Source organism: Manacus vitellinus, unplaced genomic scaffold (genome assembly GCF_001715985.3).
Source record: "Manacus vitellinus isolate BGI_N305 unplaced genomic scaffold, ASM171598v3 scaffold_14_pilon, whole genome shotgun sequence".
Lineage (NCBI taxonomy): Eukaryota > Metazoa > Chordata > Aves > Passeriformes > Pipridae > Manacus > Manacus vitellinus.
In genome coordinates, this window is record NW_021939063.1 from 2,866,223 (window position 1) to 2,892,915 (window position 26,693).

The window sequence follows — 26,693 nt, forward strand, 5'->3', positions numbered from 1 at the left end:
CTTTTGGACACCTGCCCTGTTCATACCATAAGTTTCTCAGTGCAAAAAAAAAATGTTCCCTGGACTTCCCATGGGATACACAGGGTTATTCTAATAACAGTACATTTAACCACAGCTTTAAAGTACTATTTAAGCCTTATTTTGAGGTGCATTTGTTCCAAGTTTGCCAGGAAATTCAGGCTTTTAATTACAAACAAAAAGATGCTTAAATCATCCCGGTACCAGTTCATAAATGTGATACAGAGGTTTAACAGAAGAATTGACAGCACCTGGGATCCTATAAAAATGATTAATTAAAGTGTGTAAAACCCAAGTAATATGAGTAAGTGCGTGCCCAGGGTATTCAGCAAGGTGAAATTAGTGGAATTCTATACTTTGGAAGACCTGAGCAGAGAACACCATCTGCTCCTGCACAGCACTGTGGGCACAGCTTCCATGCTCTGTGGGCTTTCCAGTGCAGATGAAATGACACCAGGGGACCAAGCTACAAGTGCAAATTACTGACTCTTGGGTTCCTGACACCTACTGTTGCTATAAAAAACAGGGAATCAGAGGGAATTGGGAACTACAGAGCTGCTGCAGCCACAGCTCCAGCCTGGAGGGGACTGGCAGGAGATAAAAGGCACGTGCATTACAGCACAGCTGGGAAAAAGCCCACAATTTTCCCTTCTGAAGGAATCAGTGACAATGAGAAAACCCAGAGCTTCTGCTGCAATTCCTTCCTCCTCTTTCCCCACAGAGAAGCATAGAATTCCAGGATGGTTTGGGTTGGAAGGGACCTCAAAGCCCATCCAGTCCCATCCCCTGCCATGGGCAGGGACATCTCCCACTAGCCCAGGTTGCTCCAAGCCCCCTCCAACCTGGTCTTGGACACTTCCAGGGATGGGGCAGCCACAGCTTCTCTGGGCAACCTGTGCCAGGGCCTCCCCACCCTCCCAGGGAAGGATTTCTTCCCAATATCCAACCTAAACCTGCTCTCTTTCAGTTTGAAGCCATTCCCCCTTGTCCTGTCACCACGTGCTCTTGCAGAAAGTCTCTGTCCCTCAAGTCAGACCTGGTCTAACTGACATAGGAAGGTCACACTGACAGCACCAACACCCAACCCAGGGCAGTGTCCCCCCTCCATGGCACAATTCCCCCCTCTCCACTCCCTCACAGGCTTCTCCAAGCTCCCCAAAACGCCCACTATTTCTTGCTCTTTTCATGATTTTCCTTCTTCTCATTCCACCAGGAGCCAGGAAACCACCTGACTTATCCCTGGAGAACACCCTGACTCGCTGAACTCCAGTAGGGAGGTAACCCAGCCTGGGGGGACAGCTCTGAATTCCAGAGGAGAACAGTTTTCCTAAGCTGGGTTCAGCTAATCAAGGTTTCACTGCAGCTCCCCTGCTCTACCTCAGTCATTTATCACATGACAGGACCTCGAGTGCAGATCTACTTTGCATATACTATTACTTATCAAGAGCATTTAGTCACAGGACCCTCTGGAGAGCACATTATGAAAGATTATGGACTAATTGTACCAAAGACTCCCCTGGAGAATCCCAGTGCTCCAGTGCAGAGGGCACACACGGCTGCTGCCACAGCCCAAGTGTCAAGGATGACTGGTGAAAAGGTTAAAGCTCCTGCTTTGGATTCTCCACAGACTAAAGTGGCCCCTAATCCCTAATAATTTAATGTATTTGCATTAATGTACTAGTGAATCAATATTTGCTTTAGCCTATTGCACGAAATAATTTGAAACGTTTCTGCTAAATCCGGTTCAATTTCATTTCTTAACACTAAACCACCTTTATTTCCTCATATGCGAGGAGCCTAATTAATATTTCACGCTTACTACTTAGGCTCAGGCTCACCACAATCAATTCCAAAACCCAGCTTCCACAGGACTGCTTGGAGCTTAATCTTCCTTTCTGCACATGCAGTGCACCTCTGGTTTGCACTGGATTTCCATCAAGCTGATTTGTTCCTATTATCATTCCTAGACCTTTACTGTTAATTAAAAGGGAAAAATAAGTGTATCATTGTCTCTACGAACAGAGGGTTTATTTCCCCTCCCTCTTCTCATGTTCTTCCTCTGCACTTTTTGCCTACAAGGTATAAAGTGCTGGGTGATTTCCAAGCACAAAGTTTCTGAATTTAATCTAAATTAAGCCCCATGTCCAATTTGATAACAAATCCCTCCAATGCAAGTATTCACACTTTATGATTGTAATTACATAGCCAAAAATCATAATGTGACAGTGTTGACTAATGCTCCAGGGCAGATTTTCCTATCCTTCAATACATACAATCCATCTGATCCATCTACATGTGATTGTTCTCTTTGGCCTTAGGCTAAAAAATAAAATTTTTCAAGCTATTTCTTCCCATTATAAATGTTTCTGCTGGGAAAACTGGACACTTTCTTTCTCATTTGAAGATCTTTGAATCCAAGCCACAGAGTTAATAAATACATCTGGAGTTCATTTATTTTCTGGAAACACCAGTTTGGTTTTTACTGTAACAGACATCACTCCTGAAATACTCCTGACTTCAGGAACTTGAGTTGCTAAATTTCAAAGGACTCTTCCATAGGAAGAACCATCAAACAGCCAATTTTTTTCCTGGTCCTTTTCCACAGCCTTTCCAACTGCAATTGAGGAAGACAACTATGGCTGGAAATGTGCCATTCCTAATCCCAAGCACTCTGATATAACTGGATTAATATATATATATATTCAGATTTATTTCCAAGTCTAAGACAGAATAAAATCACCTTTCTGGAGTGCAGGAGCAACCTTCAAGCTTTTCCTTCTGGGAAAAAGCTGGACATCAGCATGTCCTCCTTTTACAGGAATAAACTCTGAATATCAGGATAAGCTTTCCATGCTGCCAGAGCAAATCTGGGCTATCTTTTCCACTTGGACCAACTTATGGGGCCTGTGCAGACCCGTGGAGAGCCCAAAACCCTCCAAGAGCTTCAGTCCCTTCAAAGAGGATGCTCCTGTGAGGGGCTTGGGAATCCTGCACTGCTGATAATTAACATCCATCCCTCCTCTGCAGCAGGAGCTTCCCTGCTGACCTTCCTACCAAAAGATGCAGCATTTTAATATTAAACAGCCACAGGGGGGGAAAAGAGAGGGAGGGGGTGGGAGGGAAAAAAATTAGACTGTTAAATTCATAAGTTTCTGTGCCTAAAGGGGATCAAATTCAGTGTAAAATTATCCCTTTGGACACGTTATGGACAGAGCTCTCAGAACTCAGGCACAGGAGCTGAATATACACGAATTCCTCACCCACCACACATAAGTGACTTTTCTTCAGTGAGGCAGCCAGCAGCTCTGCTGGAATACTGGGGGGAAAATGAGCAGATCCCACCTAAGCAGAGCTTTTCCTGTGTATATTCCACTGATTCTGGGCAGAGTGCACAGCGAGGAACCTGCGATTTCAGTCACTGCTTTCCTCAAATATCATTTTTTGCAACTGCAGAAGCCTATATAAGGAGGCTTAAAGCTTGTTCTCTGGAAGCACTTGTGCAAAAAATCCCAATCACACCGATGCTCATGGAAAACAAGGAGAATTCCATGAGAAAAGTCAAATTCATAGTCACAGAAATTCTCTCCTCATTGGAGGTGTTTGATTAGCAATAGGCCTTGCACTGATAAATGGGAAAAATACATTGATCTACTGCACAAAATTACCTTAATTAACATGAAAACCTAAATATGCCAGTGTGGGGCATTCTGAAGTTTTTTCCTTCTGAATCCTGCTATTCCTATGGAGAAATGTCAGCAGAGCATTGAGCAGACAGGAAAGCTGGAAGACTCATTAAACCACTTTTAAACCATGAAGATGTGCAAAACTGAATATTTTCCAGGCTCATTAAAATACAACTTAATTACAGACCTCAGGTTTATCTGTGTCACCCAATGTCACAATACTTCAAGGCAGGTGATGAGGGGAAAAAGGCAAAAAAACCCCAACAACTGCATCCAGCAGCAGAATAATCTGCATTATTCATCAGCAGTCGTGCAGTGACAGATCCCAAATAATTAGTATTACTCATGTTAAGTTGTGCAATTCCCCTGCCTGAAGAGGAGCCACAAAGAAATGTAAAGTAATTTTATAAGGCAGAGATGCTCTGGAGCTGCTGCAGAGCCAAAAGTGCCCACGTGGCTCCAGCAGAGCAAAGTTCCAGCTTGGGGTGAGGAGGAAGAATAAACCTCCCCAAATAACATGGAGTGGCAAAAATGCAGCTGTCAAACCAGAAAAGTAAAGGAATTGAGAATTCAGGTGTGTACCTTACAGGTTAGGAAAACCTGTGACTTTGCATTTAAAGGGGAAAAAAAAAAGAAAAAAGAAACAAAACAAAACAAACAAAAACCAAATACAAACCTCAAAACAAAACAAAAACAAGACAAAACAAACAAACAAACAAAACCCCACAAAAACAAACACAAGAAAAAGAAGCCAAACAGAAGCAAAAAGGAAACAAACGAAACAAAAACCAAACACACGAAAGAGAAAAGATACAGAAAAGAAGCAAAAAAGAAACTAGATACAAAAAAAAAAAAGGATAAAGGAAAGATAAAAAATTCTTCAAAAAAAAATTGTGAAAAAGATATAAGTGAGATTATAAAAAGATTTTGAAATATACAAAAAGATAACAAAAATACCATAGAAAAAGATATAAAATTATACCAAAAGCATATCATAAGCATAAAGAAAGGATACAAGATGAGATAAATACATAAAAAGATTAAGATACAAAAAGATGCAGAAATAAAAAAAGTTAAAAGATACAAAAAGGATACAAAAAAGGTGAAAAGATACAAAAAAAAACCACATAAAAAATACAAACAGAAAAGAAACAACAAAAATAACAAAAAACAAACAAGCAAAAAAGAGAGAAACCAACTGTTTCTCTGCTCTGCAGGTTGTTTGTTTTCCCCCTGCCTTACAGAACAGAACTATTTTTCCTGGCTAATTTTCTTTCAGCTGACACAGACATGGAAATTTAGTCCAATTTTCCCAGCAAACATCTCTGTTCCACCTGGAGAGCCCGGCCCTGAGGGGTTATTGATGGTTTTTCCCAGAGAAAGGATTTACCTGAGGCAAAACTGTTCTGCCTGCAGCACGTGAAGGAAAATGCTGGTTCAGCTCTGCAAACACACACCTGTGGGACACACACAGACCTGCTCCAGACCAGCATTTAGGGTGGAGCCAGACAGGGAAACAAAACATTTTGGCAAAGTGATCAATATTTAAAATTAAATTTGAGTCTATGACTGGTAAATAGAATATTCCCCTTCTTTCCCATGCTCGGGGCAAATAAGGCCATCACAGAAACTTGGTAAAATAAATCACATTTCTTCTGTTCAATCACCCAAAAACAGATAGAAAGAAAACTTACACCATCTCCCACACAATTTCATACATGAGTAACATGTATTGACACTCAGCTGCAACATGGATAACATTCTTTGACAGAAATGACCATTTTCCCCAGCATGTTTTCACCCCAAAACGTGCTGGGATGTACTCAAGGATTTTGTCCCTCTGCCTCAGATCTGATAAAATGAGAACTTCATGTCATGGCTGCCACAGAACATGCTGGAGAAGAAGAAAGGTGAGATTTACAGGATGGGATGTCAACCTGGATTCCCATTTTAATACTTGTGAGAAAATTACCCCACTCTTTTCTTTTTAGCTGAATTTTTCTGTCCTCTCCAGTTTCAACCAACATTAAGGAATGAATTACTTTCCGTCCTCATCCTTCCATCCTTCTCTCCACCTGTTTCACACGAACTTCTTAACATGAGATTTTCCCATTAACACAAATAAAATATGTATCTCTTATTTAAGTCCATGTATTCTGAAATTCATGACAGTGATCTAGGACAGAGTCCTAGTAAGTTTGGTACAGAATTACAGAATAGTTTGGGTTGGAAGGGACCTTAAAGACCATCCCATCCCACCCCCTGCCATGGGCAGGGACAGCTTCCACTAGCCCAGGTTGCTCCAAGCCCTGTCCAACCTGGCATTGGACACTTCCAAGGATAGGGCAGCCACAGCTTCCCTGGGCAACCTGTGCCAGGGCCTCCCCACCCTCACAGGGAACAATTTCTTCCTAATATCCCATCTAAACCTATTCTCTCTCCATTTGAAGCCATTCCCCCTTGTCCTGTCCCTCCAGTCCCTGATGAAAATCAGGAACTTGTGTCTCTACAAGCACCTCTGTCAGAAAAGATAATTGACAATTACTTACTGTCCACATAGAGCCAAAGGTAGAATTACCACTGAGGTAACATGAAAGTTAGGAAGAGATTCCTGGTGACTTCAGCAGAGTTTGGATCCCTTTTCCACAAGGAATCGCAAGAGGCTACGGCAGAGTTTTGATAAATCTTCCAAAACTGGAAGGGCACTGCCTCGATGTGCAGCTGTCCCCATTTATTAAAAAGACAGAAAGAAGCTGCTTCCACTTAGAAAGAGCCAAAAAAAAAAAAAAAAAGCTACCAGGCAAAACCTGGCACATCCCACAGCAGCCAAACACGGAGCTCATTAGCCGGGAGCGCCTGCACAGTCCTGGTGACTTTTCCTGCTCATGCCAGCTGGGAATGTTCAAGGTTGCAAATGCTTGTGGTAGGATACTTTAAAAATCTAACCAGTGCTAAAGAGAATTTGCTTTTCAGCTCAGGAAATCAGTGTTTGCTGAAAGATTCCTACAGAGAACCTGAATTTAGGTTCTTCAACACTGAAATGTATCAGAAACACGGTTTGTAAGGAAAATCTGGTGTATTTAGACAGCAAACAACTGGTAAAAAATCAAATTCCTCTATGGCCCAGGGAAACAGAAATGTTAAAAGGAATTGTCCCAGTAAAGGTTATTTTAGATGTGAAGAAAAGCAAAAAGCACCAGTCACTTGAGAATAAACTCAGATGTCTCAGCTCTGCTTCAGCTCAAGGTTTGTCACTTCAGCTCTGTCCCACTGGGGAGCTACGAGGGGACATCAGACACAGCTGAGAGACTGAGAAAGCAGGTTTTGTTGAGAGACATAAAAGAAAAGAGAAAAACCACAACAGCAACAACAACAAAACCCCCACAAAACCCGTGGGCTAAAACAGGAATTCGGAAATACTGATTATATAGGGAAAAAATATCCTGATTTTATATCAAGAAACAAGGTTCTGTGATACAATTCTGCAGGGAGACCAACAAGAAATGGAGAGACAAATATAGGTACAAAATAGAGACAGACATAGATACAGCCCAGGCATGAACACATCACAAACACTCCCCAGAGGGGTCTGACACACCAAGGCACCCCAGCTCAGCAGGAACAGCAGGACAATCTTGGACATCTGTCCCTCTCTGGTGACACATCAATCAGCCATTTGACATCCCCAACCTGCTTTTCATCAGCTCAGAAATTACAGACCTTCTTTGGGGGAGCCTGTGTGCTCCTCCTCCTCCTCCTCCTCCTCCTCCTCCTCCTCCCCACTGCTCAGGGGAGCTCTGGTGCCTCTCCTGCCCCCTTGTCCTTCTCCTGGATGTCCCTCCCTCCTCACCAGGACCTGGTCCACGGGCTGTGGCTGCAGATTCCCCAGGGAATCATGACTATTGCAGGGAATTTAACCTGAAACGCTCTGCAGATGCAACGAGTGGCCATTTAAGCAGTGAGTCATCTTTTCTGGGAGCCTTTTAAGGAACTTTGCTGGCACATTTTCAGGGCAAATTTCTTCATACTTAGTTTTGCAATTTGCAGGGTGATACATCCCCGAGCTGGAAATGTGGATCATATGGCAGCAGAACCACGTTTATCAAGGGAAAAGCATTTAGCATTATATTTTCCTGAGTGTGGTACTTCCAAAGCCTGATCTTAAAATATCTGAGTCTGTCCTTCTGCCCTATTTCAACGAGCTCCTCTTTCAAAAGAAGTCAGCTGAACTTGGCCAAGAAATATTAAAACTCTATCTTTCGTTACAGCCGAGAAAATGATATTTTAAAGAGTTTTAAAATGAGTTCCTAAACTCAACTCATTTCTGTCTCTGACTGTCAGAGCAATCTCAAGTCATTCTAATGCCCTTTTTTTTTAATTTTATTGGTTTTTTGGGTTGGTGGTTTTTTTTGGTTGGTTCCTTGGTTTTTGTTTTGTTGGGGTTTTTTTTGCAGCTTCCAGCATATTTTCACTTACTTTTGTGCTCTTTTCGGGAGGGTTTCAAATGGGGGCAGTTGGCCTATCAACACATTTTATAAAGCCAAATTACTGAAAGTACCATGAAGCTCGGTGTAATTACTGTGTAAGCAATTAAAAATCCTCAAGTACTGTTATTTCCTAGGCTATGATGGACTCTAACAGAATTTCTCTTAGATCAACATGAAACACTTCCACACTTTCATTTTTCCACCCTGAATGTACTCAGGGTGCAAATCTGTGCTACAGAGACAACCAGGTTCCTTTCAGGGGGATCTCAGGGTTCAGCAGAAGACCCTCTACCAGTTCATGAGATGTGGCACCTTTTCTTTTCGATGACATTCTCAAAAAGCAAATTATTTTTGGTTATTCCAAATTCCCTGGTGGATGTCAGTGTGCACCTGCCTTTGCTGCGTCACCAAACTGCTGCCTCTCTGTTGAGATAATGCCTGCAAGTATTTTTATCCCTCTTTCCCGAGAGGAATGGGTTGCAGATGGGTGAAAGTGGCAGACTTATAGACAAAAAAACCACCCAACTGAGTCAGAGAAATGTGATGAGTCATCTAAATGCAGGGAAATGGGGAGAAAAGAGATCTTCTCTCATGTCTTGCTGTAAAACAAAGTCAATAATATCTCATGCATCCAGGTCACTAGTTTGGACAAATCAGTAGAGAACTGGACAACCACCTGCACAGAAACAGTAAAAAATTAAACTATTTCTAATCACTAATTAAGCTAATTCCTTATGTTTCAATTACTTGTCAATGAAATGAGCTATAATGGCTAGTCCTGGAAGTCTGAAGAGATTGATAGCAAAACAATACACCTAAATGTACACACAGTGATGGAGCAGGGATTAAAACCTCATTAGTCCTGTGTTAACTTGTACTTTGCATGTCAGAGCTCACTGCCTGAATACACAGAATGACAGAATGCAATATTTATTCTTTCTACATATAAATATATATATATGATCTGTAAAGGACACTTAAATCACATTAAGGAGACAAATCAGTGGTATTAATTACATACTTTATAACTGAAAATCTCAGTTCTACCACTCTACAGTAAAACACTCTCTTACCCTTTCACACACATGGAGAAAAAAAATCCCTATTAAAACCAATTCCTTTAACACATGATCCTTTTCTTGATGTATTTCTCACCAAATGATGGCACCACGTTCATTTGATGCCTCATGGCACAATCATCCTCCCATCACCAGCATCTGGACCTATTAACTCCTGTGGGATCCAGTGGGGCACTTTTCCATCAGCCACAACACTCAATGACAGGTCACTTGTCTTGCAAGTGTGAGAATGACTTTGAACAGAAAACAGCGAGAAGAGAAACCAAAGCTCAAGTTAATCCTGATACCAAGCAACCTTTTCTCACTGATCTTTAATACTTGCTACAAGAATTAAAAATCAAGTTTCAGGTCAGGACATTGCCAGCAACCCCCAGGAGGCCAAAGGCTCCAGCTCGTGATGGGAACTTCAAAAAATATGTCAAAAGCATTAGCAGTTCTGAGGGAGACAAATGTTTGTGTTCAAGCCCTCTGGTTAAAGCCAAAATTTAATAATGAGTGGCATCAAGAGCTGTTTTTCATTGCAAATCAAGTAACAAGCAAAAAGGTTTGCAAGTGTTTTCTGAATATCACTGGTTTAGTGTTCCACAAGTGCCTTGACAAGGCTGAAACATGGAAATCTTTAGTAAAGCCACTGTTTCCCAAAATGTTGGGTTAAAAATTATCATCTTGAGAACACCAGGGTGAAATCATCATTTATTCAATGCCAGGCTGGGCTTTCAGAGTTTTACTGAAAAATACTCTGCTATCTAAACTCTACATGTAAAAACAGCCCCCAACCTTGTCCAGCTCCTCCCAGGGAAGGTGCATTGCCCCCCACCATGGGGGCTGTCCCATCCTCACCCACCAGCCCTGGGCACAGGACAGCAGCACCCCAGGAGTGTTGGGGGACCCTGAATACATCCCCCACTTCCCAGGAATTCACCCACCAACCTTGCATATAAAAATTCAAGAAGCCCTTCAGAGAGAAACCAAAATCCCGTGTAATGAGCAGGGGTTTGGCCAAAACTGTGCATCTTGATTTGGGGGATAAATGTTAGAATGTTGAAAAGGACTGGTTTCATGAGAACTTTTTTTTTTTTCTTGGTAAAGGGAAAAAAACCCCACTGTTTTCTGGCACAGCTTATTGAGGAAATTAGGCTCTTTACACTTGTCCCATCTATCCAAAACCCTCCATCGCTGGCACACAGGGAAATTTCAAAGGGAAGAAACCCAAACTTGTACCTCCACTGAGAAAAAGGGCATCACAAATCCTGTTTGAGAGCAGCTGAGTGGCAAATCTCTACCTATTTACTGGCAACTCAGCCAGCCTGAGCCTAACATAGGCTGGGAGTAACCCAGGATTATCTCCTGCCTGCTGGGGAAGGCACAACATGCCCGAGCTCTGCCCAGTGCAGTGATTGGGAATGCAAGGCAGCAGGAAACCAAAACAGGCTTTTGGGTTCACAGGTTACAGAGTATCTTGTTTGGTAAGAAAGGCTTGATTTTTAATTACCTGGAGAGAATTACTTTCCCTGTTATTTCGTGCTCTGGGGTTATTATTAACTTTTTTACATAAATCTGCATTGTAGAAACGTAAACCTAAGTTGGTTAATGAAAACAACCGCCCTGTGGGGACACAGCAGCTCAACAGATGATCAAAAAGCCTCATTAATCTGCAGGATTTCATGAAAGAATTAAGAAAAAAATATGTATTTCTCTAACACAGGCACGAAGCACCCTTGAAAATATCTCTCCCTTCCCCAAAACTAGTTTGCACAGCAACAAAGGCTCCCTCAAATCTGAAACTAAATCATTAAGCAGCAGTGGGAAAGCACCCCTTGCCCGGCCGAGGAGGTTTCATAGCCCTCACGTCCGTGCCCTGCACTCGTTCATTAATTCCCAAAGGAGGATTATGAGGGCAGACAGTGCCCCTTTGTCTCCCAGCGTGGCACGCTGAGGATACAACCACAAGCCCCTTGTTAGTGGGTGTCCTCCTCACCCCTCTCCCAGGGCCAGACCTTGTGGAGTGACGACAGAAGCCGCGCAGGAGCTCCGGCCAACGCAAACTGCCGGGGAGCAGCAAACAAAAACCGGTGGTTTCACAGCAGCCTCTTCCAAGCACTCGGCTCAGGGGGAAAATCTGGAGCAGCAGCCCTACACCCTCACACCTCAGCCCTTCTCCTCCAGTTATCAAAGCTCCAGCCCTCAGCAGGCACAGAAATCTACTGAGCATCTGTCAGGTGTCTGCATGCAACGGAGGAGATTATAGGAAAACAACCCTTTGGAACAAACATGCCTATTAAATCCGGGAGAGCCATAACGGTATCCAAGTTCTTGAATTTAATGAGGCAACAGCACTTAGGGCTGACTCTTCCTAAATGTATATATGGAAATAAATCCCTTGTAATGAACTCATGTGTCAACTGGCTTTGCCCTTTCTGCATGTTAATGATAAAAAATTCCAGTCAAATTATTCCAGGCACTGAATAGCCAGTGTCCTGTACTTACCCTTAGCCCTGTGTGCAAGGACAGAACAGCAACTACACTGAGGGGAAAAGGCACATTAGGCCACCTGGTAATAACTCTTTTCCCTCTTTTGCCATATTCAGACACGATCAGCAATTTTGGTTTTGGCAGGATAGGAAATGCTAAGCTTGGCAGGCGAGTGTTTAGAAGAAAATGACTTTTTCAAAGGTGGTGAGTGAGGAAATATGCAAAGTGAAATCTCTCCAAGAGATATCTGCCTGCTTGGGAATCCTATTTCCAGCCAGCCAAGGAAGATGGTACAGCCAAATAAACAGATTAAAAACCTGTCGGTGCAACTGAACAACGATCAATCTTAGAGCTCCAGAGGAATAACTTCTACTGCAACAATTTATGATCTGGCATGACAGGACGGGTTTGGAGGAAACATGTCTGTAGCAGAGCAGCATTTAAAGAAAATCCCCAAGTCATTTGTCACGTCTCTGTCAGGTCAGACTCGGGCGTGAGTCGTTCCATAACGAGACATCAGCTTTTAGAAACTGGAGCTGCAACGACTTTCAAGGCTTCTGTTGCTGACATGTGGCTGATTTGGTTAGCCAGGGTATAATTTTGTGAGTCTACCCAGCGCACACGTGTGGCATGGAAAGCAGGAATCCATCCGGGCCCACCCCCCGCAGCCGGAACGAGCAAGAAAACGGCAGAGGAGAGAGGAGCAGCTCCCTCAGACAAACGGCAACTTCTGAAACGCTTCCCCCAGCACTTGTGAGAGATGGGAGAGACAGCTCTGCACAGAGCATATGTGGCTTGGGGAGGGAGATGAAGGGCTGATCTAACGAGAGCTGGCTCCTCGCCAGGGCCTGGGATGCAGGGGAGGAACGGGAATGGGCCAACTCTGCCTCGGCAGCGGGTGGAGGACACGGGGCTGGTTTGTTCCTTTCTGGAGGAACATCAGTTCGCTCCACCCAGGGTGGATCAGGGCGTCAGAATCGGTTCTCAGCCTGTCAGGAGATAAGGTGATTCCTCATCACATGAAGACTGAGTTGCCTCAAGATAAAACACTGGTAATGCTGGTGAATTTGGTCACAAATCACATCTCTCTGTGCCATCACTTCGCTTTCCAAAGTCTTTCCAGTTGCCACAAACACCATTCAGAGAAAATGGTAATTTCAATTTCTAGTTTGATAATCTTCATGGGTTTCATTAACTTAATATTTTAAATAATAAGAAAAGAAACTGATATCACAGAATCACAGAATATCCCGAGTTGTCACAGGATGCAAATCTGTATACCTAAAATTTGCTTATCTCCTTTTCGCTATTAATTATTACATTTTTAATCACTTTATATTCTCTAGCATTTACTTATTCTGTCAAATAATGCATTTAGAAAAATAATTCAATAGCCCAGGCGCTTTCAGAAAGTGAATTCATCTTTCCATTTCCTGAAGGGACCTGTGTTGGTTTTTGCTTTTAAATTGTTTCTTTATTCCAAAGTACAGGACTGAAGGCACTTTCTTATTAAATCTGTCACAGAAGGTGACTGTCTGACTGGAAGGTGGCATTGCAGAAAAGGGGAATATTGCTCATAGCAGAATGAAATGCATAAATGTTCAAGTCTACAGAGGTAGGATTTATAAAGGGATTAAACTACTAAAACATAAGAAAAAGTAGGCTGTAATTTTTCAAGAGGATCTTATAATGGTTTACCATGCCTCTTTAATACATTTCCAGGGGTGTGGAATCTACATCTGAGGACTTTCTCCTCCCACAGCACACTTCTATATTTTTTGTTTTGTTGGTTTGGGGTTTTTTTTAAAGACTGAACAGTCTCTCAGTTTGGGATTTTAGGACAGATTCTTTCAACTCATTTCAACTAAAATTGTTCTGCATTTTCCCAAGGTGAAGACTAGCAAAAATATACTAGTTTCTCGTGCCCATAATACAAATTCTTAGCCCTTTTCCTGGAAGGACTCTGTGTGCCTTCCCCTCCAAATTCAGCATGGATTCCACCTGTCTTGGGGACACGACCTTTGCCATTGCCATGAGAAACCACTGCAGAGCTATTGGGCCATAAGCCTCTCAAAATCCCAGTGCACACCAGCTTAGGAGAGATTTCCAGCTGAACCCTTCCCACCCCTCAAACCCCCATGTGTTGGAAGCTCCAGCTGCCAAAACACCAACTCCTCCTCCTCCTCCCTCTCAGCCCTACTACTGTCAGACTGGACATGCTCAACCTCAGAGGGACCGACCAGGACCTGCTGCTGGAGCAGGACAGTCCCACAGCACAAGGATCAGACACCAGGAGAGCAAAAAAGGGAAGGAAATGCAATGGGAGAACATAACCACGACTGCAGTGCACTTATAAAAACAAGAATAATGCTGTCTGGTTAACAATAATTCATTTGAAGCAGGAGCTGGGACCACAAGCTGAGCAGGGAGCTTAAGCCTATGTGGGTAAGATACAACTAAATAAGTCATTGAGGATTAAATTCTGTTTGAAATACTTCAGGTATCTGCTGAAGTTCTCTTTAAACTACCAGTAATTAGTTTTTAGCACTGTCTGGGAATGGCTGAGGTCCCAGAGGGTAAGAGATGGTCAAACAGAACAGCTATTTTTAGGAAGGGGAAAAAGGAAGCCTACATAGTCTAGTTTCAGATCACAGGGACAAATGATAAAACAATGAAATTGTAAGCACTCACAGGAATATAAAGTGAGAAGAAACTGCCAAGATGAGTTTGTGGAGAACTAACCATGTGAACCCAGTCTTCTTGAGTTTTAAATCAGAATAATTACCCTATCATAGGAGGCAATCAGATGTGATACATTGTGAACAAACATATTCCTCTCTCACAACAAGGCAGATTTACCAACTTCTGAGTTTAGACTGACAAAAAAAACACACTCGAAGAACAGTTTTCAATAGTTCACTTCCACATTGAGGGAGCACATCAGCATATCAGGTGTTTGACTTGATCCCATATTTTCATGAGTGGCTCAGGTCACAGGCAGTGTGGAGGATCCACCAGCACTCAGTGACAGCACTGCCATCCCAAATTATTTGAAAAAAAATCTGAAATCATGAAGTTAAATTAATAAAAAGGTATGCAAAGTCCTACCTATTTTGGAAATAATCAAGAGCAAGATTTAAAACGTGTTTTTGGATGGGCAGCAGTACAGTGAGGACAGAGAGGTTGGGAAGGATAAAACCTAAACGTGAGTCAGCACAGCTCTGCTGCCAGAGACAAGTGGTGTTTGGGGAAATATTAACAGATGTTAACCACACGACACAGGAGGTAATTATTCATATGAGATTTAGAAAACATGACCTAGAAAGAAGGATATCTGCTCCCTCTGTAAAGAGAGAGGGCTGAAAATGAGAGGTGGCAGCAATATCCCAACACATTACAGGGTTTAATTAAGAAAGCCATGCTCAGTTGTACTTTGTGAACACAATCAGTGGTTGCCTTAATTCACTGAGAGGAAAATTAAGGACAGATAGTATGAAAAGCTTTCTGAGCTATACAGATAGTTAATCATTTCAATACATTATCTCCAAGAAGGCTGCTGTGACCTACTGCTGGAAGCATCTAAAATGACCTTGACACAACCCCATCTCCTGAGGCAGGATGTGAAGTGGGGTCCAGTGGGCTGAGCTGGTTGACCCCTTAGGATCTTGTGCCAGATTTGCATTCTGACACTTATTATTTTTAGAAATAACATCATACAGAAACATTATCTCCTCTGAAAAAGAATCATTTAATTTTGCACATCTGACTGGGGCTGTCCCAGCACAGCACAGCTTCATATTATCTTTTTTTTTTCCAATTCATATTAAATACTGGCAAGGCAGGTCAAATATGTGCAATAAGTTGTCCATATTTGAGAATTTTCAAAGAATCTGTCCCTAAAGGCACCTCTTTATCCCAGTGCTCCCAGTTTCATCTTTTCCTAAGAAATACAGTCAAATAAAACCAAATAGGAAAAGCTCCCTTGTTACACTTCCAACACTCCTGTACATATTGATTTCTTCACATGGTCTACTCCATATTCTCTTCAGGAAAAAGCCATTCAGGAGGTGGTGTGTAATATAATTCCTTCATTGTGACATTTGAATTGCATATTCTTACTCATTTTTCCTTAATTTACTGAGCATTTGGTAGTATTTTGTAGTAAAGCTTATTTCAGCATCAAAGCAGAATTTTGTATTTCAATTTGCTGAAGTAACACGTGAGCTTTGCTGCTGCTGAATTTATTTTAACTTTGTATTTTTGTGTGATTTTATTAACTCATTTATATAAAGCTGGATTACACTTTATTACCAATCTATTTTCTCTGTGTCTACAAGTGTGTAGTAATATAGCAGATAAATTTGAAATAATAGGAATAACAAAAGTAGTATTATGCACAATTATAGCTGGTAGCACCCAAAATCAGACACCCTTAATAACAAATGACAATATTACATAAAAGAAATACCATCTGAAAACCGATTTTGCACGGGGTATTAAAGGCTTGATGGCTCAGGAGATGGGTAATAGAATAAAAAGCCTTTTATCTCAAGGTCATCAATTCAAATACAAGTCAGAGTGATAGCAACTGAAAGCCATTTGATGGGGGTGCTAATGAACCCAGTCTTGTTGCTGGAAATTTAAGAACCAGCTTAACATTTAGGCCTTTCTGCTGGCCCTGGCACAGCCAGCCCAGAAGTCCCAGAGGGTGTGAGGAGCAGATCCAGCCCAGCAGGCAGAGCTTTATTTCCCTTGTTATCCACTGCCAGCCCCAGGCTGTGTCACTATTTTAGCAGCTCCCTCCCAGGTACCTGCTCTGTTCCAAAATCCAACAGCACTGCTGGGCCTTTTATTGCTTGGAAGGCTGAAAAACAGGGTTGGGCTTTCAGCAAGTGACCACTTCAGGTGATGCAAAGGCAACATTCCAAGCTGGAATAATTCCCTGCATTAATGCATCACTTTTTCTTGATATCTTACTATTTTTCTGGCATGTCTCAAATAATGTGCCAAAGTAAAGCAATAAAGGGGGAAAGAAAAGAATCCCTGTGCAAACTCCAGCAACTGTTCAGCTGGTCTCACACCAGCCAATAAAGTAAAGCACATATTGCATGACTTGACAAGCAAATTCCAGATCTTCTCAAATAAAATCCCTGCCTAATTTCCTTTGTTCTGTTATAATACCCACACAATTTACTGTTGGCTGTGGTATTACCATGATGCAAAGCACTGATAAGAAACCCATTGATGTCGTCCTTTTTATGCTGAATGAGATTTTTATTAAAGAAAAACCAATAAAAACAACCAAACACTAGATATGAATTTTCTATTCTTCTCAAAAAAAAAAAAAAAAAAAAAAAAAAAAAAAAAAAAGGCATCCCAGAAGGAATTTGCTTTCATATCTTACACAGGCAAAGCTCAGCACATGCAAATCAACACCTACAAATACCTGTTTGCAAGAGTAAATGGGGACACACAGAAGCATCAGAGGGATAAATAATCATATATTGAGCAACCTGGTCTGGAGAAAGGTGCCCCTGCCCATGACAGGGGGTTGGAATGAGACAGTCTGGGAGGTCCCTTCCAAACCAAACCACTCTAAGATTCTGTAGTAACAGGGTAAGTGTTCTTACAATCTCTAATTGGAACACCCAGATTCCTTTTTGAATTGAGGCACCCAGACAACCTCCCCAGGTCCCTTCCAGCATCAGTTATTTTAAGATTCTAAAAATTAACCACCTCACGCCTCATGTAAACTCCACCTTCAGTAGTGCCTGGGTTTAGGGAGCTGTTTTGGTTTTCAGAACTGACTAATGGATTCATTTTAAAGGTACCCAGGTGCCTGAAGATGCAGTTTATGACCAGCTTGGGTTTATGATGTCTGGAAAACCATTCCCTTAGTGCAACTTTTCCTCAGTGCAATAACCATTGGAATGCTCAGCCCTTACCCAGGGGAGACAGCAGAAATCCCCAAATCCTCACTTTTCTGATGAAGATATGCCTCAGCACCTACACTTCCTCAACTAAAACCCTGTGGATGTATTTTGCTGCTGCACTTGATAATTTATTCCTAAACCTGATAATCTCACGATATTTATAACCCACAGCTGAGTGGGAGTAAAACCTTCAATTTTATGGAAGTTCTCCAGATAGAATCCCAGAATGGTTTGCGTTGGAAGGGACCTTAAAGACCATCCAGTCCCACCCCCTGCCATGGGCAGGGACACCTTCCACCAGCCCAGGTTGCTCCAAGCCCTGTCCAACCTGGCCTTGGACACTTCCAGGGATCCAGGGCCAGCCACAGCTTCTCTGGGCAACCTGTGCCAGGGCCTCACCATCCTCACAGGGAAGGATTTCTTAAAATCTAATCTAAACCTGCTCTCTGTCAGTTTGAGGCCATAGAAACATATGCTAGAGGCCATACAAATTTTGGATCCTCCATCAGCCCAAGATGTGCAGCCTCCAACACTCGATTGCCATCTCAGGTTTCCCTTCTAAGTGGTCACAGTTTACCAACTCTGATTACCTGAGGTGAAAACTAGAGATCACTTTGGTTCAGCAAAGAGCTCCACCCTGGCTTGCAACATCAAATGCCCCTACTTGCTTCGTGTCTATCCAGAAAACTTACTGTCAAAAATACAGAAATACGGATTTGAGTGGATTTTGGAATGGGGAAAAATCCCAAATCCATCAGTTAAGAACATTAGCTCATGTGACACACCTCAGTGAAGTCAATTTTCAAGGATAAGCGTGTGACAAGCTGACTGGAGGAATTCTCCTTTAATGCATTATTAATTCATTTATTATTACAGTTATTATAATCTTTATGCAGGGCACTGAAGTTCAATTTGTTCTGTATGAGCTAATGTTTTTAATGAGCCCTTTCTTCTCCTCAGGATGGGAGCTTCCTTAACCACTTATTTAGCTTTTAAGCACGTAGAAAATGACATGATGATGTACCCTCCTCATAAATACAGCCTCCCATATCATGCCCTGAATTTTAAATGAAAAGAAATGATTACTAACTTTCACACCACCAAACATCTTTTAAAAGGTAATAAGACTCATGAACTCTAAATATAGGAACTTCATCACACAATAGAAATCTTAATTACGATTCCTCTCTCTGACAAAGAGGAGAAAGGCATTCAAATAAAAAGGCCCTGTGTAAGTAAATGCAGTTCTTTGTGGGGCAGACACTGGAACACAGATTAACTCGAGTCTCAAGCCCCATCTGAATGGCTTTGGGTTCATTCTCTGGTCACAGCAGGGCAGAGAGGTCACAGGGCTGAGCCCTGCCCCGAGAAACCGGTTCAGTCGGGGAGGAAACGGCACATTAAGTAGAAAATTGGGTGTGCTTAAAGTTGGGAACCAACGAGAGGAAAACAGCCCATTCCCAAACATCCCCACTGCTGTCAGGACCCCCGAGCACACCCAGCTGGCTGGGAAGGCTTTGGTGACCTTTCCTGCCAAGGGAGAAGCTCAGGGTGTTCAAAAAGCCCATGGATGTGGCACCTGGGGACAGGGGTCAGTGGTGGCCTTGGCAGTGCTGGGGAACAGCTGGATTTGATGACCTTAAAGGTCTTTTCCAACCTAAATTATCCTGTGATTGTCTATAGAAACTGCTCAAGCCTGCACTTTGTTATCCCTACACTTCCAGGATTTCCCCCTTGAAATGGAATGGTTCAGACCACGGGATGCTCTGACAGAGATCACAGGAGGATAAAAAGTAGGAGAAGGTTTTTGGGGGATATATGAGAAGGTTTTGGGGGTGTTTAGGAAGAAACAAGACAGACTGTCCCCTCAAAAAAGCAGAGTAAGTCTTTATTCTCCTTTTTCCCACATACCTAAAAAATAGCCATGGTGACCTTTCCAGATGGCTGGGCTTGAAAGAGGGAAAGTTTATAAGCTGACTTACAAACTGACAGGAAAGTGAGCTTTTCAGGGCAGAGCTGCCCCTACATAGAGATAAATGAAAATATAACCTGATTTTATGGAGATCTGGAATCACACAGCAGCTGAATCCCACTGCCTGATTAGCTGGGGTTTATCAGAAACCAGTGAATTATTTCCTACTTGAAACAATCACTGGGTGTAAGGAAATAATCAATTTATCAGGGGGAGTAATAAAAAAATAAAAATAATAAAAAAGTTAGAGCACTGTTCAGAGACTACATTTTATCAATAACTTTATCTTTCTGAATTTTACAGACCACAAAAGTTCACAAGATGAAACTCAGCAGCAGATGCATAAGATGTTCTCAGCCCTGCTCTCTGCAGCAGCCAAGGCCACAAGCAGAATATAGAAAATCCTAATAAATGGTAGCTCAGAAGAAAGTTATGGTGTAAATAATTCCCATTATGGGCAAATCTTTGGCCTTAGAGCTCCTATTAATAAAAGGTAATGGGAAATGAATATATTGGTAGCACAGACTCCCTTTTCACCAGCCACAAACAGAACACAGAATTATAGGAGGGTTTTTTTTTTCTGAACAGGATTTAAAAATAAATAAATAAACAGCTAGAAATCCCTTGCCAGTGTGATTATTTCCTCCAAGCACATCTCACTCCAGGAAGTGTCCACAGGCACTAAAATCCCCTGGTAACAAACTGTCCTAGGGAAGTCCAAGCCATAAATAACTCCAGGGCTCCAACCCCTTTTTTCCCTGCTGAACAGTTGTTGGCAAAGCCACCACTAAGGCCCTGCTCTTCCACTATTTCTCTTCCACAGGTCCAATTTTAAAGAAATCCAAGGTCCATCTTCCACTGTGGATCCAACCCTCAGGTGTTTGAGGTAATTCACTGTCCCCATAAACCACCACCACCAGCTGCTGGGGAGCAGAATGGGAGGCTGACCTTGAAACGATCAGAATAAAATAATTACAGCACCTTTTTATCTAGAACTGAGGGGGTTTTAAACTGTAAAATCACAATTTCCTCACCATTAGTTGCTACAACAGGATAAAGCCTGGCTTAGGGCTCAGCTACACACACAATAACAAGTGACTGCTTGACTTGGAAAGAGAAGACAAACAAGCCCCACCTGACCTCAGAGAGCTTTCAGGCTTTGAAATCATGTCTGCATTCTTCAGGGAATTAAAATCACGTGGAATTACTCCAGAACACACTTACATGCACAAACAGATGTACACACACACACACACACACACACACACGTTTATGCTTTTACAGAAGGAATATTAAAGACAGAAATGGTCACAAAGGGGTCCAAAATGGTTACAATGACTTTAACTGTTACGAATCAGAAATGGAGGTAAATAAAATCTGCATCCAAACCACAAATATTTAATTTGAAAGGAAAAAATATGCATTTCTAACCAGTACATGCAGCTGCTTCTTCATCAATGCATGGTCAGTTTGGAGTTTTACATCTGAGGGGTTGTCCCCACTTTACTGCATCTAGAGAGAAAGACAAATTTGGGATTTGATAAATGGAATGTCATGTGTTGAATTTATCTAAACCAGCATCTTTATCAGCACAGTTCCTTTGCTTTATTTTTTTTCCCTCTGTGTCACTGAGTTTATGACTGATCTCATTCTCCTTGCCCTTCATTTAACTGGAAAAGGACAGGCTTTTCCATATTTGAATAACAGAAGCAACATACACCATGGAATAGAAAAAAAATGGGCTGAAGTGAGAAAATCTGATTCTTATTCTAAATCTGGTTTGTGACCTTGGAAGGAGCCACTTCTCTGCACCTCCATTTCCCCTCTGCTTCTTTGCCTTTCTTGTCTGCTCCCATTACAAGCTTTCTAAAGCCTGTTAAGTGTTTATATAACACCAAAAGATAAGATTCAGCTTTCTTTGGAATCAAGAGATAACACAAAACCAGAAACAATAAACCTTATCAACCACCACTTACATTATTGCTCTCCTGTAGTTCCACTATTATGAAACACATTTCAAAATGATTTTCAATAGTTACTTCCCTTTCAAATCAAAGAAAAAATAAAAAAAAGGCTCATGAAAGGAAAATGTGTTCAAGGGGAAACAGATCTGGTTTATTACAATATATTCCACCTGTTTTAAACACTTTGGCCAAGAGCTGTATTTCTATATCAACCTCTCCAATAGCTGGGCATGACACACCTCTGCTGTTGACCTGGCACCTCGATATTCCCACTCACAGGTGGGTCACAGGAGGTTCTCCTACATGCTGGAAGCAGGAAAGCCAAGGGGAAGACTTGGGAGCCAAGGGAGCTCCAAAAACACTTCTCCTGCTCTCCCAAAAGAGAGAACACGCACACATAGTGTAAATTCCAGGCCAACTCCTATGTCAACAAGGAGAAAGAGGGGCACACAAGGAAATTTTGGTCTGTTTTTACCTTTGTGGGTCACCTTTAAAAGTGATTTTCTTTCCAGCCTCTCTGTATGAATGACAAGATATTCAGTGAGGTGTCTTAAGGGAAAAGAAGTGATAAAGAGGAATCCAGCTAACCTATTTTCTTCCTTGTCACTACTTGATAATCTCTTTATCTGATCTCATCTCACCAGTTGCAGACAGACTTATTTCCCCACGGACAGACCCAATCCTTCTTCCAGAGTGCATGCACCTCCTTTCCCACGGTGTTTTAAACTCACATTGGAACGTCCCCCTGATCTTTTGGGGTACATATAGACAGATTCAGCCCACACAGTTCTTTCAGATAGTTTCTGTGGTCAGGGGTACACCAAGAACATTTACATGAACCTCCTCATCAACAGCAGTTTGCAATTTCACTGAAACACAATTCACCAGCACATGTATTTTAAATTTCAACCCCTTTGTCGATAAATTATGGTTTCTGATGTGAACAGAAACCATTTTCTAAAGCTCTGCAGTGATTTAGGAACCTCAATTCTATTTTCAGCTGCACCTTAATCCTTCTTGACTTCTATTGAAGGTTTAGCTTAGAAATGTTTGCTCTCCTGCTGGCAACACACTCAGCCTTTCAGAGGGCCTTTACCTCCACAAAGTAATGTGCCTGCAATTTGTAATGCCAAATGCAAATTGCCTGATCCACAGCCTGTGCCAGCTGGGCACAGCCCAACAAAGCTGTGGCAGCCTGGGCCAAGCTTTGCAAGACATGCCTGGGCTGGAAAACAGAGCAAACCCAATCCCAGTCCCACACACAATCACCAGGGCTGCAAAGGGGAGTGGGAGAATCCTTATGCTGGGAATCAGTGCAAAACAGGCCATTTGCAGGATTTCAGTTCATCACAGCCCTGGATTCAGAGAGTTCAAGACAAGATGCTGTTATTCCATCAGGTCTGGACTTCCTGCCATTACATTTCCCCCAGTTATCTCTATATTAAGCCAATTCCCTTGTAATTGATTAAAACCTCTCCTCCAAATAAAAAAAAATCTCCTTTTTATTTAGAGACATGGGGGGGAAAAAAAAAAAGAAGGAATTCAACATAATTTTAATCAGAGATTCTAAGGGAGGAGGGAATTTTTATTTGTATGTCCCCCTTCTCCTATTTTATAATCTATCTCCAAAATCACAGCAGAGAATAGTAACTCAAGTGCTTTATAGCTTGAATTCATTCTAATCAGCTGTCTCCTATCTTTACCAGCTGTTTGTCTGCTTCTCCCATTTAAGCTGTGCATCTTGGACTTATTGATCTAGTAAGCTTTAAATTACAGCTATCCATGGGAAAAAAAAGAAAAAAAAAACAGGAGGCAAACTATAACAGGAAAGACCAGAGCTGATAAAGGATTTCTGAAGGGTTACTCACTTTTGCTGAAAGAAAATCTTAATGGCATTTCCTGGAGAGAAGGTCTGTGGGGCTGAAGTTATCAGGCAGAGGAAGGGGAAATAGAGCTCACAGGTTGGAGGAAAGGATTTATATCTAAAACATTTTCAGTGGAAAGTGTAGGAAAACATGGGGGGAAAATACAAGATATAGTATTAATAAGCTGGTCTGTAGCACTGGGTTTGTTGGATTTATTAGAGCCAGGCAATTTGCAGCAGCTCTTGTTTCAGGTCTAGTTGAAGCAGTAAGGATTCACTGCTCCCCAAAACCACTCCCCAAAACCATTGCTCCCATCAGAAAGGCAGAGCAGGAGCAGAGCTGATTTCAGTGCCCAAGTGCAGCCACTGCAGCTTCAGCTCAGACACTGCTCAGGGGGTCACTGCAGGCTGTCCCCAGTGAGCTATTGGGGGGTCAGAGGGTCATGGAATGGTTTGGGTTGGAAGGAACCTCAAAGATCATCTCATTCCAACCCCGCTTCCATAATCAGGGAACCTTCCACTGTCCTCCTGAGGGAACTCAGCTGACCATAAATATCCACAGTTCTCCACCACCACAAATCCAACACTCCAGTCAGTGACACTGTGATTCCCACAGGAAGGTGATCTCAGCTCCTGACAACACAAATCACCTGCTGAAAGTTATCCAGCATTTTACCCAAGTCTCCTCTGTACCATGAAGGCAGAATAACAACTGAGGTGTCTCTGCCCCAGGTGTTCCTGTTGGAAGGAAAGCACCATCATTCCTCCTGTGCAACAGGCACAGCCAGCTTTTGCTTCCCTGGCTCAGGTAAATGGCTCTGGCTGCAGCGAGATACTTAAGTTTAAAAACCAACCTATTTCACAAAGGGATTGCTGAAACCATGTATGTTTTAATGAGAAAACCGGTCTCCCACTCTGTGCTGAAAACTCAACCTGTTGCTTGGTTTTTCAAGGGAAAAAAAATCTGCAACCTTACAAACTGGAATTTATGACAACTGCCCTAGAAACCTTGTGGCCTGAATCAAAGGCAGGTCTTATAAATCTATTGGGATTTTTAAAGATGAGAAATTACAATACAATCCTTTTCCTCTGTGGGTGTGGACAGAGTGTCTGTGTGTCTGGACACCCAGTGCTGCTTTCTGCTCTGCCAAGGCATTTTATTGTTCTGATGTGCCACAGGTGCAGTCGCTTTGCTCTTTCAGTTTTCCAAAAGGTCAGAGGGAGCTGACAGATTTCTGAGTGAGGGAATGCAGTTCATGCTTTCATTCACTCCCTGACTTTGGCACCGTGTTGCAGCTCAGAGAGGTGTGGTGCAGGGCAGGAGAGAGGCAGCAGGGCACAAAGATGGCTTTAAGACATCTCTGCTCCCTGTGTTGAGCTGCCCAGGGGCTGCCCTGCTCTCTGAGCAGAACCAGCAGCAAACTCTGAGCCAGGATTAGGTCTGGCATGACCTGCTGCCTCTGGCCATGCCACAGATGGCACAGGCAGATTCCCAGGCTCCTCCAGCTCCTGATGGCAGGGGAAGAGCAGGGATGAGTGGTCCCTGCTGCAATGTGACCTTCACATTTCATCCACCCATTTCTCCCTAACAAATCCACCGACTGATGAAGTAAAAACCTCTGAGTCGCTCTGAAAATGAGAAACTAAATATTTGAGTGTTCCTTGAGTTCCACCTGCTACAGATCCCCACAACACAGAGCAAGAGAATTCACAGATTTGGCCCAGAGGACTTGACAAAGCAGAATGGTATCAAAAGCCGGGAATGCTGCCCAGGATGGAGCTCTGGCACTGCTTTGGATGCTCCTGAAGCCAATCCAGTCCTGCAGAGCTGAGCTCTGCACATCAAACCTTCCGAGCCCCGGCTCTGCCCTGCAGTGCAGACCATGAAGGTTGATCCTATTTCAGTGACACGTGGGTGGCAAAGGGATGAAAGGACCCCAAATCCCAGCAGCCAGGCCTGGGCAGTGTTTCCATCAGCTCCAGCATCACTGCCACTGAGGAATAAGCTCCACTTGTGCCTATTAACAGCAGGGTTTTTAAGGAGGAAGTTTTATCAAGCAATAAAAAGATGCATTAACCAGCTCAGAAAACAGCACAGGATGAAATGGATAAATTGCCACAGCAAAAGGTCAATGTCCTTATGGCCTATGGATCCCACACAGGTGAAAAATGTGCTAAAGGGATTATTTACAGTGATATCTTCAGATTAATACCAAGTACATGAAATTAGAATGGGATGAGAAAAAAAGAGCAAGAGAGAAAAGAACGTCTTTAATAAAGAAACAAACATTTTAGCTGTAATTTTACCCATGTGCATTATGAATACAACCCAGTGTGCTGAGAAGAGTCAGCACAACAGTTTTCCATTTCCTAAATAATATGATTATTTTCTCTTTAGCAACAGTAAGATCTATTAATTTTACAGGAATAACATTAAGAAGTCTAGTTTAGTAGACATGTTTTGCCAATATTTCAGTTTTCCCACTAGGAAATGCGTTTCTGCTCTGTCTCATATTTAGAATAAGGTGGCTCAATAACACAATGTTACAAGTTGCTCAAATATCTGTTTATTTATTACTAAAAGGACTATCAGAACATGAAGAGAGCCTTGAAATACTAATCATATCTGTCTAGGACCATCACATGATGTGAGCCAACAATTCCTGTGATTTACTGTACCAATAAAAGAAGGCAGTCGTGAACATTTTTGTAAATCAAGTCTATTGGGCCAGATTTTGCTCCTTGATTACTCAGGCATAAGAAATGTTATAGCACTTTACCAGTACATAATTCAGGTGATGAATTTAATAATATGGATAGGCAGCATTAAAAGCTGTTATAATGTTTACCAGAGGGAAATCACCTTGGCTCCAACTAACACACAAAGGCTCATGCTCACACATGCACACACACTCTCTCTCTCTGAGGTTTGTCAGGGCAGCAGAGCCCTTTTTCCCCTAAAAAAAAATGTCAAGGTCTGTGCAAAATCACCCAGCTCTGCCACACCACCCCAGGAGGTGAATGTTCAGCAGTTAAACCCCGTGCCACGACTTGCACGCCTGTGTCGAGTTTAAATTTGCAGTTTACACCAGGTGTTATGATCCCTTGAGGGAACCTGTGACTGGCAAAGAATCACCTCTGTCAATATTTCCCTCCTGGGTCGATAAATCCTGATAGTCAATAAAAGTCAGTGAGCAAAACCGACCCCAGCAGGAGCCTTG

At 42.4% G+C, this 26,693-nt stretch overlaps 1 protein-coding gene across 5 annotated transcripts in view; it reads right to left on the bottom strand.

Moving 5' to 3' along the window:
• CHL1 (cell adhesion molecule L1 like) overlaps window positions 1–26,693 on the bottom strand; it is a 134,769-nt gene that overhangs the window by 82,927 nt on the left and 25,149 nt on the right. For all 5 annotated transcript variants that reach the window (XM_029958244.1, XM_029958242.1, XM_029958243.1 and 2 more), the window contains exon 2: window positions 21,076–21,156. The gene's annotated coding sequence lies outside the window, so the exon portion shown is untranslated. The remainder of the gene's footprint in view (window positions 1–21,075; window positions 21,157–26,693) is intronic.